The following is a 13,409-nucleotide window of genomic DNA, read 5'->3' as shown; positions in this document are numbered from 1 at the left end:
CTGAACTTCAGGTCCTGGAAGAATAAATGCCCTTTTATATGACAGCAATACATGGTTTTTATTGATCATTTGAAGATAACACAACACAAACTCTAGAAGAGGACATAAAGTCAGAGATAGAAACGACAAGGAGCAGGCGCATCTAGTACACATAGAGCTGTCACAAAAACTCAGAGCTCAGCAGCCAGCGCAACAAATTCTGAATCCTTGGCTTTTAGTTAGCAGTTAGCATTAGCAACACATGCTCCATCCGCTGTGAAAGGGCCCTTATGCTAAGACATCTGGGATAAACACTGGTTTGAGCGCGGAGTCAAGGAGGCGATTTACGTGAAAAGGAAAAGACAATCTCTGAATCGAGGAGGGGGCCTAAAGGTACATCTTTCGCCGTCTTACAATGCTGTGATTGCAGCCATTCCCCAACTCTCTGTGAATTGTACTCATGGCTATTGATCAGTGGGCTTTGATAAGTGGTTGTTGATCAATGGTCGTGAGAATTTCCATAATTATGATGAAGGAACTGACCTCGCAGCCCATTGATCCTTCAGTGGTGCTAGGTTCAGTCATTATGCAAATGTACTGTTTATAAGGTTAGGAAAACCTGCAGTCAGCTGAGACTGAAGAAGTCACTTGGATGAGTGACGAAACGTTTCGAAACGCTACATCCAGATGAATAGGATCAACTTTTGGAGATACTCTGGGGATTATGGGATTATTATTTGTTTGTGATTTTTATTTGTGACCAGGATATGTCCTCCAATGAACATATTAAACAAATATGGAGGACTGCTTTCTTCCATTTGCACAAAATCTGTAAAATTAGAAATATCCGGTCTCAGAGTGACGCTGAAAAACTAGTTAATGCATTTATTACTTCTAGGACTACTGTAATTCATCATTATCAGGATGTACTAAAAACCCATGAAAAGCCTTTAGTTAATCCAAAATGCTGCAGCAAGAGTACTGACAGGAACTAGAAAGAGAGCATATTTCTCCTATATTGGCTTCCATTCATTGGCTCCCTGTTAAATCCACAGTTTAATTCAAAGTCCTGCTATTCACACACAAGGGCAAGTACCATATCACCCCATTGGATCACTTCGCTCTCGCACTGCAGGCTTACTCATTGTTCCTAGAGTATTTAAAAGTAGAATTGGAAGGAGAGCCTTCAGTTTTCAGGCCCCTGTTCTGTGAAACCAGTTTCCAGTTTGGATTCGGGAGACAGACCGTCACAGTTGACGCTGGCCAACTGTGGGAATGTGAGGAAGGAGCTGTGAATGCAAGCAGTGCGTTTATTTACAGTGCATGGAAAATAACAATAAAACCCGAATGCATTCCCGACTCCCGTGACATGTCCTCTTCCCAGTGTTAGTGTTCTTTGTCCCCGCTCCTCAGTGTCTGAGCACCCCGTGCTCGCTGCTCTCTCATCTCCACACTTCTCCTGGGAAAATAACAATGCAGCAGATTAAACTTACTAACTGGCCAAGAGACTAACATAAAGCCACGCAATGATCCAGCGTCGGAGAAAGCTCCACCACACTCTTAAGTAGCTCCTCCGACGAGGCTTGATCAGCTGCCCCATGGGGCGACTGTTGCTGTGATTTGGTGCTGTATCAATAACTTGACTTGAAGAGAGTCAATAGTCAGCTGGTAACACAGAAAATACAGCAGTAATGTTTATTTAGAAGCATTACAGTTTGTCTGAGAATCTGTTTTTTACTGCAAAATTTTTGTCCTGTTTTTAAATCTCACCTGATGCATGATCATCTTTTTATTTACGGAAATTAGATTTCCAAAATGTCTATCACTGAGTCAGCTAAACAGCTTATCCCCAGAACATACCTTTTACTGGTACATGTGAGAACCATGTTTACCGTGTAAGGACCTGCTAATTGTTGAGGTTACATTACAGTTGATCCAATTTGTTTTTCTGATATTATCATTTTGTCCCTTCAGATCCTCCACAATGTGACTGTAAAGACAAGGAGGGCCTCACAGATCAGCACGTCCGTAACCAGGAGAAGAACTCCAGTCTGGACCAGGAGGATTCTTCACAGATTAAAGAGGAACAGGAGGAACTCGGTACCACTCAAGTGGCATAACCACTTGTACAAAAGCAGGAGACAGAAGCTTTTCCTGCTCGTGAAGAAAACGACCACAGTGAACCAGAACCAAGCAGTGACCAGCTCCTTTCTCACAACTCTCCTGACACTCATCAGGAAGAAAACAAGGATGGTAACTCACACAGAAAAAAGTCAGATCAAGTCGTAGCAGGACTGAGAGTTCAAAATTCCAAGACAGTACATTTATGTAGTACCTGTGGGAAAAAATTTAATAGGATGGAAAACTTGAAACAACACATGCAAATTCACACAGGTGAGAAGACGCATTCTTGTAGCACCTGTTGGAAAAATTTTACTCTAAAAACGCATTTAAATGAACACATGAGAATTCACACCGGTGATAAGCCTCATTCTTGTAGCACCTGTGGGAAAAGATTTAGTTTAGCAGCAAATTTGAGAGCCCACATAACAATTCATACAGGTGAAAAAACATATTCCTGTAGCACATGTGGGAAAGGATTTAATCACAAGACATCTTTTAAAAATACACATGGAATTGCATACAGGGGAAAAGCAATATTCCTGTAGCAGCTGTGGGAAACGATTTAGTGTGGCAGCAGCTTTGAGAAGTCACATAAAAATTCATACAGGTGAGCAGTCAAATTCCTGTATTACCCATGGGAAACAATTTAGTGTGGAAGGAACTTTGAGAAGTCATATAAGAATTCATTCAGGTGAGAAGCCATATTCCTGTAGCACATGTGGGAAAGGATTTAATCATAAAGCTTCTTTTAAAATACACATGGAATCACATACAGGTGAAAAAAGATATTCCTGTAGCACCTGTGGGAAAGACTTTAGTGTGGCAACAACTTTGAAAAGTCACATAACAGTTCATACAGGTAACAAAAAAAAAAAAACACATTGTTGTAGCACATGTGGCAAAGGTTTTAGTTGTCTTGAGTACTGGAAAGCCTACATCAGTGTCCACGCAGGTGAGAAACCACATTGCTGCAGTACATGTGGGAAAAGTGTTAGTTCCCTCACAAACTTAAATTCACATGAGAGTCCGGTGAGAAGCCGTATTGTTGTGGTGCCTGTGGAAATGGTTTTCCTCCTATGTCAAGTTTGAAAAGACACATGGGAGGCCACACAGATGAGAAGCCACATTGTTGCAGTGTCTGTGGGAAAATTTTTAGTCGTATGTCAAGTTTGAAAATACACATTGGTTTTTCACCTGTGTGGCCTCTATATTGTTGTAGCAGCTATGGGAAAAAATTCACTTCTTCGGTACAGTTGAAATATAGGAAAACATGCTACATGCTAAGTTTCATTTTTAGAAAATGTTGGTGGCAGAGCTTATGTGTCTCTGACTACATTAACAGGTACATTTGGTAAATGTAACTTTTTCTGACTGTTTTGGCTTTTTACCCAATATAAACAGTATAAACAAGTTTTGTTTTTGTTTTTTTTGTTTTTTACCCAATATAAACAGTATAAACAAGTTTTGTTTTTTTGTTTTTTGTTTTTTAAATCCTTCTAGGAAGGCTGAAGATTTTTGAAAGCTCAGTTTCTGTGTTTCCATATGGACAAGAAAAACAGAGTTTGTCTCACAACTTTAAAGGTGTGCACCTTTTACCACCTTTATCTGACACCATTACGTTATTATTTGTGGGCTTTTGATTGACATTTGATGGACATTTCTTCACGTTGCTTTGGTTCGGTGTCAACAGTGCTTGAGATCACATGAGTCTTAATGTAATCATAACTATTTGCCAAGTTATTATAGGTGTTAGGAAGGTTGTTTTTAAAATGTATTCCGCTACAGATTACAGAATACATGGCCCCAAATGTAATTTGTAATGTATTCCATTACATTAATCAATGGGAATAATACTTTTTACAACTACAAAAATGTATTATTACTGTGTGATGATACATTAGAGCAGAGGTCTCAAACTTAAATGAGCTGTGGGCCACTTCTGACACTGTCATGTCATTGAAAGGCCACTTTAGTGTTCAGGTAGTACAAAAAAAACCCCCAAACAAATAAACAAGAAAACACCCACAACCAATTCCTAAAATATGATCTTTTGTTTGTTTGTTTTTCCATTTCAAATATTGTATTACAAGACAAAACTGCAAACGTGAACGCAGGTTTTTTTTTTCTCACTCTTAAGTCTTTTTTTGAACTACCAAATAAATATATTAATACTCTCTTTTGACCAGACACGTGACAGCTTTTCTGCTATAATTTCGTTCGTATTTACCAAAATAAAAATGCAGACATAAGTGTACACATTAGTTTTTGACTGCTAATGAAAAATGTTTTCTTTTTGTACTCTGCCAGGATTCCTGGATCGTTGACACAATGTCTTCAGTTTTAGACTTTGTCATGGTTTAGGTTTCATGTTTGCTGTTTAACTGTGTCAACCTTCTGTTTATGTGCATTATGTGTAGTTCTTCTTACTGTGTTATTAGTTAGATTATATTCAGCTGTGTACTCACTGGTCTCTAATTGTCATCATTTGCCTGAGTATTTAAGTCTGCACTTTCCACCAGTTCGTTGTCTTGTCATCGTCGATTCCGTGTGGGTTTTTTTTTTTGTTTTTTTGTTTTTTCCAGTTCAGTTAGCCAGCCATTCAGTCAGTCAGTGTCAGAATCTCTATGTTATGTTCATCCTGCATTTATAATAAACACCATCCTCATCCTTCACTAACCTGTGTGTGCGTGAATGGGTGGATGACTGGATATGTAAAGCGCTTTGGGGTCCTTAGGGACTAGTAAAGCGCTATATAAATACAGGCCATTTACCATTTAACCTGTGAGTCCTCCGTTTGGGTCCTCTCTTCCTTCTCTCCACACAACGCAATGCCCTGACAATCTCGAACCCTAGTAAAGAGACCGCTGGCTAATACCTTGGGTTCCGTGACTGTAGCATCTAACTAGCTTTACTTTCTGGGTCAACTTTGCTAGCAAGAGACAGAAAGAGGTGTTGAAAGGCTGCTCCAATGGAACTTATTGTTTCGGAGGAAAACACGAACACGGTGTACAGTCGAGTCTTAATAGCTTACTTACAACTGGGCTCGTCAGGCACTCTTTTTGGCTGCAGTGGTTATTATTATATTTACATGCTTCAGTCAAAGGAGGGTCCCAGAGGGTCCTTTTGTCCCTCTGTGGGGGGTTACTCCCACTAGGTTTAAATCTGGGACTCCCCACCATTTGACCTTAGAACTGAAGAAGCTTCTCGGATGAGAGGTGAAACGTCTTCAAGTAACTTGAAGAAGTCCAGACGCTTTTCTTTGCAGCTCCTTTGACTACGATGACCTGGATGACTGAGAACCTTCACAGACATACATGCTTCAGTCTCTCATTTCTTGTTGGTAGCACCTCGTACTTTTCGACTCTCATTTTTCTCCCTCCCTCACGAGAGTTTGAGACCCAGGCATTAGTCTTGTTTGGGTTTCCACCAGCGTGGAATTACCAAAAATATTTAGGGGATAGCCTGACATATGAAACAGGACAAAACAGCTGTGTAATCCATTTATTTCAACAAACTAACTGTATTCTAAATATCACCTTTTTAAATGGTAACCGTAACAGAATACAGTTACTCATATTTTGTATTTTACATACATAACGCTGGTACATGTATTCCGTTACTCTCCAACATTGGTTATTATCTAATATTTTGGACTAATGTTTAACTTTGATAGTGTTGTGTTCCATTTTGAAAGGTTTGTAATATGTGGTTGGTAGAAACTGGCGAAAGATGCACGTGGTAATTATTTTATATGTATGAGTCACTTTGACAGCCCAAAGTTGACCTCAGCCGTAAACCACCTCAAGCATAATGCAACTTATACATGTATGGATGTGTGGATATGTGTATGCATATGTATATATACATATATTTACATATTACATACATATTACATATTTACATATATTTAATATTTATGGATGTATGTGTATTCGTACATGTGTGTGTGTGCATCCAGGTGGAAAATAGCAGTGATACACCTCCTGCTTTCAGGCCTGCAGGTATCAGGCTTGTGATGTTTTACTAAGTCTTACAGAGGACGGAAACTGTTTTTTGGAGTGGCACAAATAACTTTTGTGGAATCCTATTTGATGCAAAACACCTGATTGCTCTCTAAATAATTTAAAATGGTTTAAAAATGTATGTGGCATTGGCTGTATTTTTAGGTAAATAGTTGCATATAACTTTGTTGTTTGCAAAACTTGTGCATAAGTTTTTAAAACATACAATTTCTATTTGCATTCCAAGTTAAGAAAATTATTTGTTAAACATGTTTGTGGTTTTTACAGTAAAAAATTAACTTTTTCGTACTCTGATTTTATGTTTTTCTTTGTTTGTTTTTTTTTTGTCTGATTTTGAAACTGTGTTAGTAAAGTATGTCAAAAGGAAAGGTAAAATCAAAATGCCATAAAAACAACAAAAAACATGGATCTTAAAAACAATAGAACTATATCTGTTGAATAATGATTCTGATTTTCACTATGACACTTGCTTTTCAGTTTAAGTCATGGACCTAAATGCGTCACCTTTTGTTTTCGTTATAAAGAAGAGACTCACACAATAACTGATACTAAGAATAGAAGTGGTGCAGAAGGAAGTTCAGCTGAACCAAGAAACCTTTTCTTGTTTGATCTGTTTGGATCTTCTAAAGCAGGGGTGTCAAACTCAAATACACAGTGGGCCAAAATTTAAAACTGGAACAAGGTCACGGGCTAACATTAATATTTATTGAAAAAAAGATCTTCCTCCAGATTTAAGAATGAATCTCTTCTTATGGACTCAAACAAGTTTTGCTGAAAAACTGAATATGGAACAAGCAAAGCTTAATACTAAACAATATATATATTAGCTGTATAATACCGGTAGGCCAGCTCTAATAATAATTTGGTATGGCTTCGCGGGCCAAATGTAATTAGGCTGCGAGCCAAATTTGGCCCGTGGGCCAGAGTTTGACACCTATGTTCTAAAGAATCTGGGGACTATTGTCTCTGGACGCAGCTACTGCATGAACCGTATTAATGGCTTTTAGGATGGAGAGGAGAAAATCAGAATCAGAATACTTTATTAATCCCGAAGGAAATTAGGGAAAAGAAAAGTCTACCCTTGCCAATAAAGCATCTTTACTTTACTGCAGCTGTGATGAAAATAAAGCAACAATGTGAGTGTGAGGCATGTAAAGTGTTAAGCATGCTTTGATGGTCTGCAGTAAGACACCTTAAGCATAATGAATTGTCAGAGATGGGCATTACAGCTAATTCTCAACTTGAATAATTGGGAACGATAAATTCTTTATCCAGGTTTCTGCAAAGCTCCAGACTTTGTCAGGAATTGATTTTTGTTGGACTGACCTGATGAGGGCAGTATTACGCCTTTGACACCTCCAGTCTACCGTAAGTACAACAGAAGAAGAATAGTGGCAATGGCGCCATTGAGAGATTCTATCGCAATCCTGAGTTATGTTTGAAGACGTTGGTTTGGCGGTATCGGTTGTTGTTGCAATAATGTCTTAAATTCAGCATCTGAGAGAGGTTATCAAGGAGAGATTAACTTCTGCTGCAGAAGAAATCTTCTCAGAGTTTGAAAAGACGATCGTCCGGTATGAGGAGGAGATCCGTCAGCTAAGACTGCTTGATATCAGACCCGGGATAAAGTCACACAATACAGTTGTGTAAATTTGTGGAGATGTGGGGGTTGCGGGATCATCGCGGGATTCATGTGGGCATGTGGACATGTGGACAATTCCCGAGGATCTTTAGAGGCATTCGGAGTGTGTGGATAGAGGCTCTGGTGAGTTAAACTCCAGTGACATGTAAAGTAATAGGGAACAGCTTTATTTAGTGACCAACGCGGTTTGTAGTCTTCATCAGCGTCATTGCAAAATGTCAAATGGCTTGTGTTTAAATAAAAATCAGGAAACAGAAAAGGAATCTCCAATTAGACCAATCACAGCTTCACAAATAAAGCAGTTGACCAATTATCATTTAACAGGTTGGTATTGGTAAATTGGTTAAGCCACAGCCCAAATAGGTTCTGGACTGAGCCACTACAGATTAAAAGGGGAGAAAAGATAAATGGCCTGTATTAGTATAGCGCTTTATTAGTCCCTAAGGAGCCCAAAGCGCTTCACACATCCAGTCATCCACCCATTCACACACTGGTGATGGTAAGCTACATTGTAGCCACAGCCACCCTGGGGCGCACTGACAGAGGCGAGGCTGCCTGACACTGGCGCCACCGGGCCCTCTGGCCACCACCAGTAGGCAACGGGTGAAGTGTCTTGCCCAAGGACACAACAACGGAGACTGTTCAAGCCGGGGCTTGAACCGGCAATCTTCTAATTACAAGGCGACCTCCCAACTCTTGAGCTACGATCACCCCAATGTAAAAAATCACTGCATGTCTTAATGTAATACATGCTAAAAAAGTACACAGAAACCTGCAAACAAGTTAATATAAAAAATACAGTACCTACAGGAACATTAAAAGAAAAATGAAGCTCTGACAAGCCTATCTGTTATGTTTTTACCTCTCTTAAGTTATCATTGGCGGTTCTTTAAAAATCCCTAATGATAAGCTTGGATCACTTTGAAGGTTATACCAATGTTTTAAAATGATTTCTTTAATGTTCCTGGGTGTTTGTGTAAAAGTTGTCTAGAAGACAAGATTTGATTTATGTTTTGGAGGTTTCTTGATCATAGTATTGTTCTGGAATTTCACAGATACGTTTAAGGCTAATCAATTGGCTTACAGGTAAGCTTTTTTTGAGGTGGCTAGGATGGAAACTTCCATGACCCAGACCTAGTGCTAGATTTTTTAAATTATACTCTGCAAAAACTTTCCCACAGTTACAGTAGAGTTATTTTAATCAGTGCAGCATTTTCTTTTGTTTTGCAATGTAATGTATTCCAGTAGGTTTGGGGGTACAGAGAGGTACAGCGATTTCTCTTTTTTGTTACTTTTTTGTCAAGGAAGTTAATTTCTTTAGTATTGCAATTAAGGATAAAACATAAACTTGCAAAATGTCCATTTAAGGATTCTACAAACTCCAGTAATGAAGTAACTTGTACATAATCTATATACCGTAATAAGTGGGAGGAAAGTGCTATTGTAGTAGTAATATAAAATTAGCTCTTTAGTTCTTCCAGGTGATCAAGAAATAGAAAGGCAAAACTGGGTGCCAGAAATGTTGAGATATGGTATGCTGGGTGTTGGTACCACACTGGCTGGTCTGAGTGTTTCAGAAACTTCTAATCTGCTTAAATATTCCAGCACAAACATCTGTATGATTTACAGAGAGTAATCCAAAAAAGAGAATATATGCAGTGCCCTTAAAATGACAGTGAGTTTCCTGTACTCGGGTCTCCAGAGTCACCAGCTCTCAACCCAACAGTGCACCTTTGGAATGTAGTGGAACATGAGATTTGCATCATGGAGGTGGAATTGACAGATATGCAGCAGTTGTGTGAAGCATTCAGGTCAATATAGACCACAAATATCTGAGAAATATTTCCATCACTTTCCTGAATCTTCACAAAGAATTAAATCAGCTGTGAGGACAAAAGGGGCTCCAATCCAGTACTAGCATTGTGTATCTAATAAAGTGACCAGTGAGTGTATATTTATTAGTAAAATGTTAAAAGATTAGTATCAACGGCATACTTTAACTGCTTTCATGATCATATTCAGATCATGCTGCTGTTCATTTCTTTGTTTATTCACAGTGTGTGATGATCACTGGCAGTCACATCTAAAAATTAGATCCCAGACAGCTGTAAGGTTATCAACATCACCCAATGAACAAATGACTATGACTGAATGTTTCTGTGGCAACATCTGCAAGAATGCAAGAGCCCTTGAAACCATAAGCTAAATTCTCAATAGGTGACCCCTTTTAATCCTTCTTGATCTTTCTTATCATCACATTAGTCACTATGTTCTTGTGTCCCTTTGTTGAACACGAAGGTCTGGATGATCAGCAGGTCACTGACCAGGAGAGGAGTCTCAACCAGGAGGACCCAGAGCCTCCACAGATTAAAGAGGAACAGGAGGAAACCCACAGCAGTGAGGAAGGAGAGCAGCTTGAACTGAAGTAGGAGGATGAAGGGATTAATGTCTGGACTGGAGAACAGCTGGATTTGTTGTGTAAGCCTGGATTACGGCTGAGCAGAATAGGTATGTGAATCTGTAATATACAGACTTCATAATACCGAAGTGAATATGACTTATATCAAAAGGCCAGGTGATGACATCACAAAGACACGTGCATTACCGCCTGGCATACTACCTTACTGAAGACATGTTTTCTGTTAGCACAGTAAAATAAAAACTGGATTTAAAATCTTCTGTTTGTTTAAAAAAAAAAAAAAAATTTTCCACAATATAGATTTAAGTCATGTTGGCCCAGAACTGTATGCAGAATGTAGGAAAATGTTAAGACAATGAAAAATGTGCATAACTGGCCACATGGACCAAGTTGGAGTAGCGAGCTTTACGCCTCATAAATGATGACTTTCTGCATGTAAACAGAATTCTTTGCTGTTCACCGCATGAGAGATAATATTTAAAACATTTGTGCACCTTAAATATCGCTCACATATCTGAGAGACCTGCTCACAGTGTAACTTCTTTCTTGTGTTGTGTCCATCAAGACCTCCCACAGCAACATGATTGTAAGGAAAATGAGGATCTGGATGACCCGCAGGTCTGTAGCCAGGAGAGGAACTCCAGTCTGGACCAGCAGGACACAGATCCTCCACAGACTAAAGATGAACAAGAGGAAATCTCCACCAATCAGGAAGAAGAGCAGCTTTCACTAAAGCAGGAAACCAATATGAGTAAGTAGCTCACTGTTTACGCTAATATTAGCAGCTAACTAGCCAATTACCTTACTGAGACGACTGTACCACTTCGTCGTCAGAAGCCGCCACATGCTTCCTTTTCAGATGCTTGTGAATCACTGTCGTACTGCCATCGAAGTGCTGTTCCATTTTGGAGATTTTGCATTGGAAATTCTTCTCTTTTATTTTCTCAGAAGGCTCCCAGACTTAACGACAGCTGGTGTCCTTGTAGATGCATTGCTGCTTTCTTTTGTTTCAGTCCGTTATTACACTCTTAAATCCTACTTTTTCCTGCATCTTTCAGGATCTTACAAAGCTTCAAACGACGCTTTGCTATTAAATTAGTTGTTGACTTTTAAAGTCGACGTAATCGTGACTAGTTGACTAATCGTTGCAGCCCCAATAGAGGCACATGAAAAATTTAAAGACCAACTGAAATAAGGAAACTGACTGATTCCAAAAGCCAAAATTTCTAGCTTCCCAGTGGCCCCCCTTGCAAGACTGTCCTATGTTGGTAAAAATTGTTAGAAATGAGCCCAACGAATTGCAGTCATCGCTCCTTCGTTTGTGCTGCGCTCCTGCACCTGCAGGCGCACTTACAGTGAATATCAAATTTAATAACAGGAAGTTAACTAAACATGTAATTCTTTTCCTTCTTGGTTTTGGCCAATTGACAAAAGAACAGGTTATTTGCATGGCTGTGTTTTTTGTAAACACAGGGTGTTGTGAGTAGAAGAAACAGTCATGAATTTTGGCAAGTCCTAAGTCTAATCAGGGTCACCTCATCCAGCCATATCTGTATGCTTTATCAAAAAGGAAATCTTTAAGCCTAATCTTAAAACTAGAGAGGGTTTCTGTCTTCTGAATCCATACTGGCAGCTGTTTCCACAGAAGAGGGACCTGAAAGGTGAAGGTTCTACCTCCCATTCTCCCAACCAATCAGGCAATGGATAATTAATCTAAAAAATACATAAATACTGTAGTGAGTGTCCTGTAAATTTTAAGTAAACTGTTAAATGTTTTCTGCACTTTAATTTTTAAATGACAACATTTTGTTGTTTTGTTTGATTGTATATTGTCTGTATTTTCTCACTGTAGATGGTCTGTAGTTGATATCACATATTTGTGATTCATCACAAGAGTTTAAATCACTTGAGAAATGTACGATTCCAAAGTTAAATCGATCACAGAAGAAGAGTGTTTTTCATAGAGTTTGTAAATGAGCAGCCAAAATGGTTTTAAATTAGTCAGCAAAACAGCTTCTCCCCACAACATGCCTTTCATTGGTATATCTGAGCAACATGCTTATCATGTGGTACCTGCTAATGGTTAAGATTACCTTGTAATTTCTGAAACATGTGTTGTTGTTGTCTTTTTTTTTTTTTAATCTGTCACTTCAGATTTTCCACAACAAGACTGTAAGGACAAAAACCCGCTTGTACTGAAGCAGAAGACTGAAACTTTTCCTGCTTTTCCTGAAGAAAGTGACCACAGTGACCCAGAACCAAGCAATGAACAGCTACTTTCTCAAAACTTCATTTTCATAAGGTTTTTGGAAGCTCAGTTTCTGTTTTCACACATGGACAAGACAAACAGAGTTTGTCTCGCAGCATAAAATTTGTGCACCTTTATCACCTTTTTCTGATGTTATTGTTTTATAGTTTATGGGGTTTATCTTGGCTGAAGTTTCTTCATTTCTTTCGTCATGGCATTGGCAGTGCTTGAGATATTTTTGGTGTCTTGATGTAAAAAGAACTATTTCTCAAAAACACAATTGGAATTGTCTGTATAAAAAAAATACATGTGTTCATGAGGTAGCCTTAATTAAAGCCAGTTGTTTATCTGAAGTTCACAGTTTGAAGGTGTTTAAAGCAGCAAACAGTTGCAATCACTTTTCGCTGACTTGCACACTGCTAGAAGTCCTGTTGTTGTTTTTGTTGTTTGTGGGGTTTTTTTTTACATTTTCTTTACATTGGCTTGACATATTTGGGAAGTGCTTTGTATACAGAAAAGGAATATTTTCATGAATGACAATGTTAAGCAGTTACTCATATTGTTTGTGACCCACATACTTAGGTTGTTTATTCTCTATGTTTATATCATAACTTGTACTGCTTTTATGTGAGCACCTGTTGATACCCAGCTGTTGTTTTGAGATATAATAATTTGGACTAATGTGTAACTTTAACAGTGTTCCATTTTTAATGGTTTGTGATATGTTGGTTGGTAGAAACTGAAACTGGATTTGAAGATGCACTTGGTAATTATTTTATATATATGTGAGTCACTTTGATGGTCCAAACTGTCCAAAGTTGTAGAAACCCATAATTTGTGAAATTTATAGCTTACATTTAGCTGTGCAAATTGATTTAAAGGCATAAAAATATCTGTAGTATTAATTGCTTCTTACTATGAGGTTGGCATAACAGTCATTATTCCTGACCCTATGGGCTGACCTTGCCCCCCCCC

General features: G+C 38.6%; 1 long non-coding RNA gene across 1 annotated transcript; it reads left to right on the top strand.

Annotated features, from left to right (window-relative positions):
- Positions 1–10,067: 10,067 nt before the first annotated feature.
- Positions 10,068–13,402, top strand: LOC121813017. The gene is made up of 3 exons (XR_006053467.1): positions 10,068–10,275; positions 10,752–10,937; positions 12,341–13,402. It is a non-coding gene; the product is annotated as an uncharacterized LOC121813017 (long non-coding RNA).
- The last annotated feature ends 7 nt before the right edge of the window (positions 13,403–13,409 follow it).

This window comes from Haplochromis burtoni, unplaced genomic scaffold, assembly GCF_018398535.1.
Source record: "Haplochromis burtoni strain Fernald_Lab_line unplaced genomic scaffold, NCSU_Asbu1 Contig_1046, whole genome shotgun sequence".
In the NCBI taxonomy this organism is placed as follows: Eukaryota; Metazoa; Chordata; class Actinopteri; order Cichliformes; family Cichlidae; genus Haplochromis; species Haplochromis burtoni.
The sequence above is the reverse complement of the archived record's forward strand: the minus strand, read 5'-3'. Positions and strand labels throughout refer to the sequence as shown.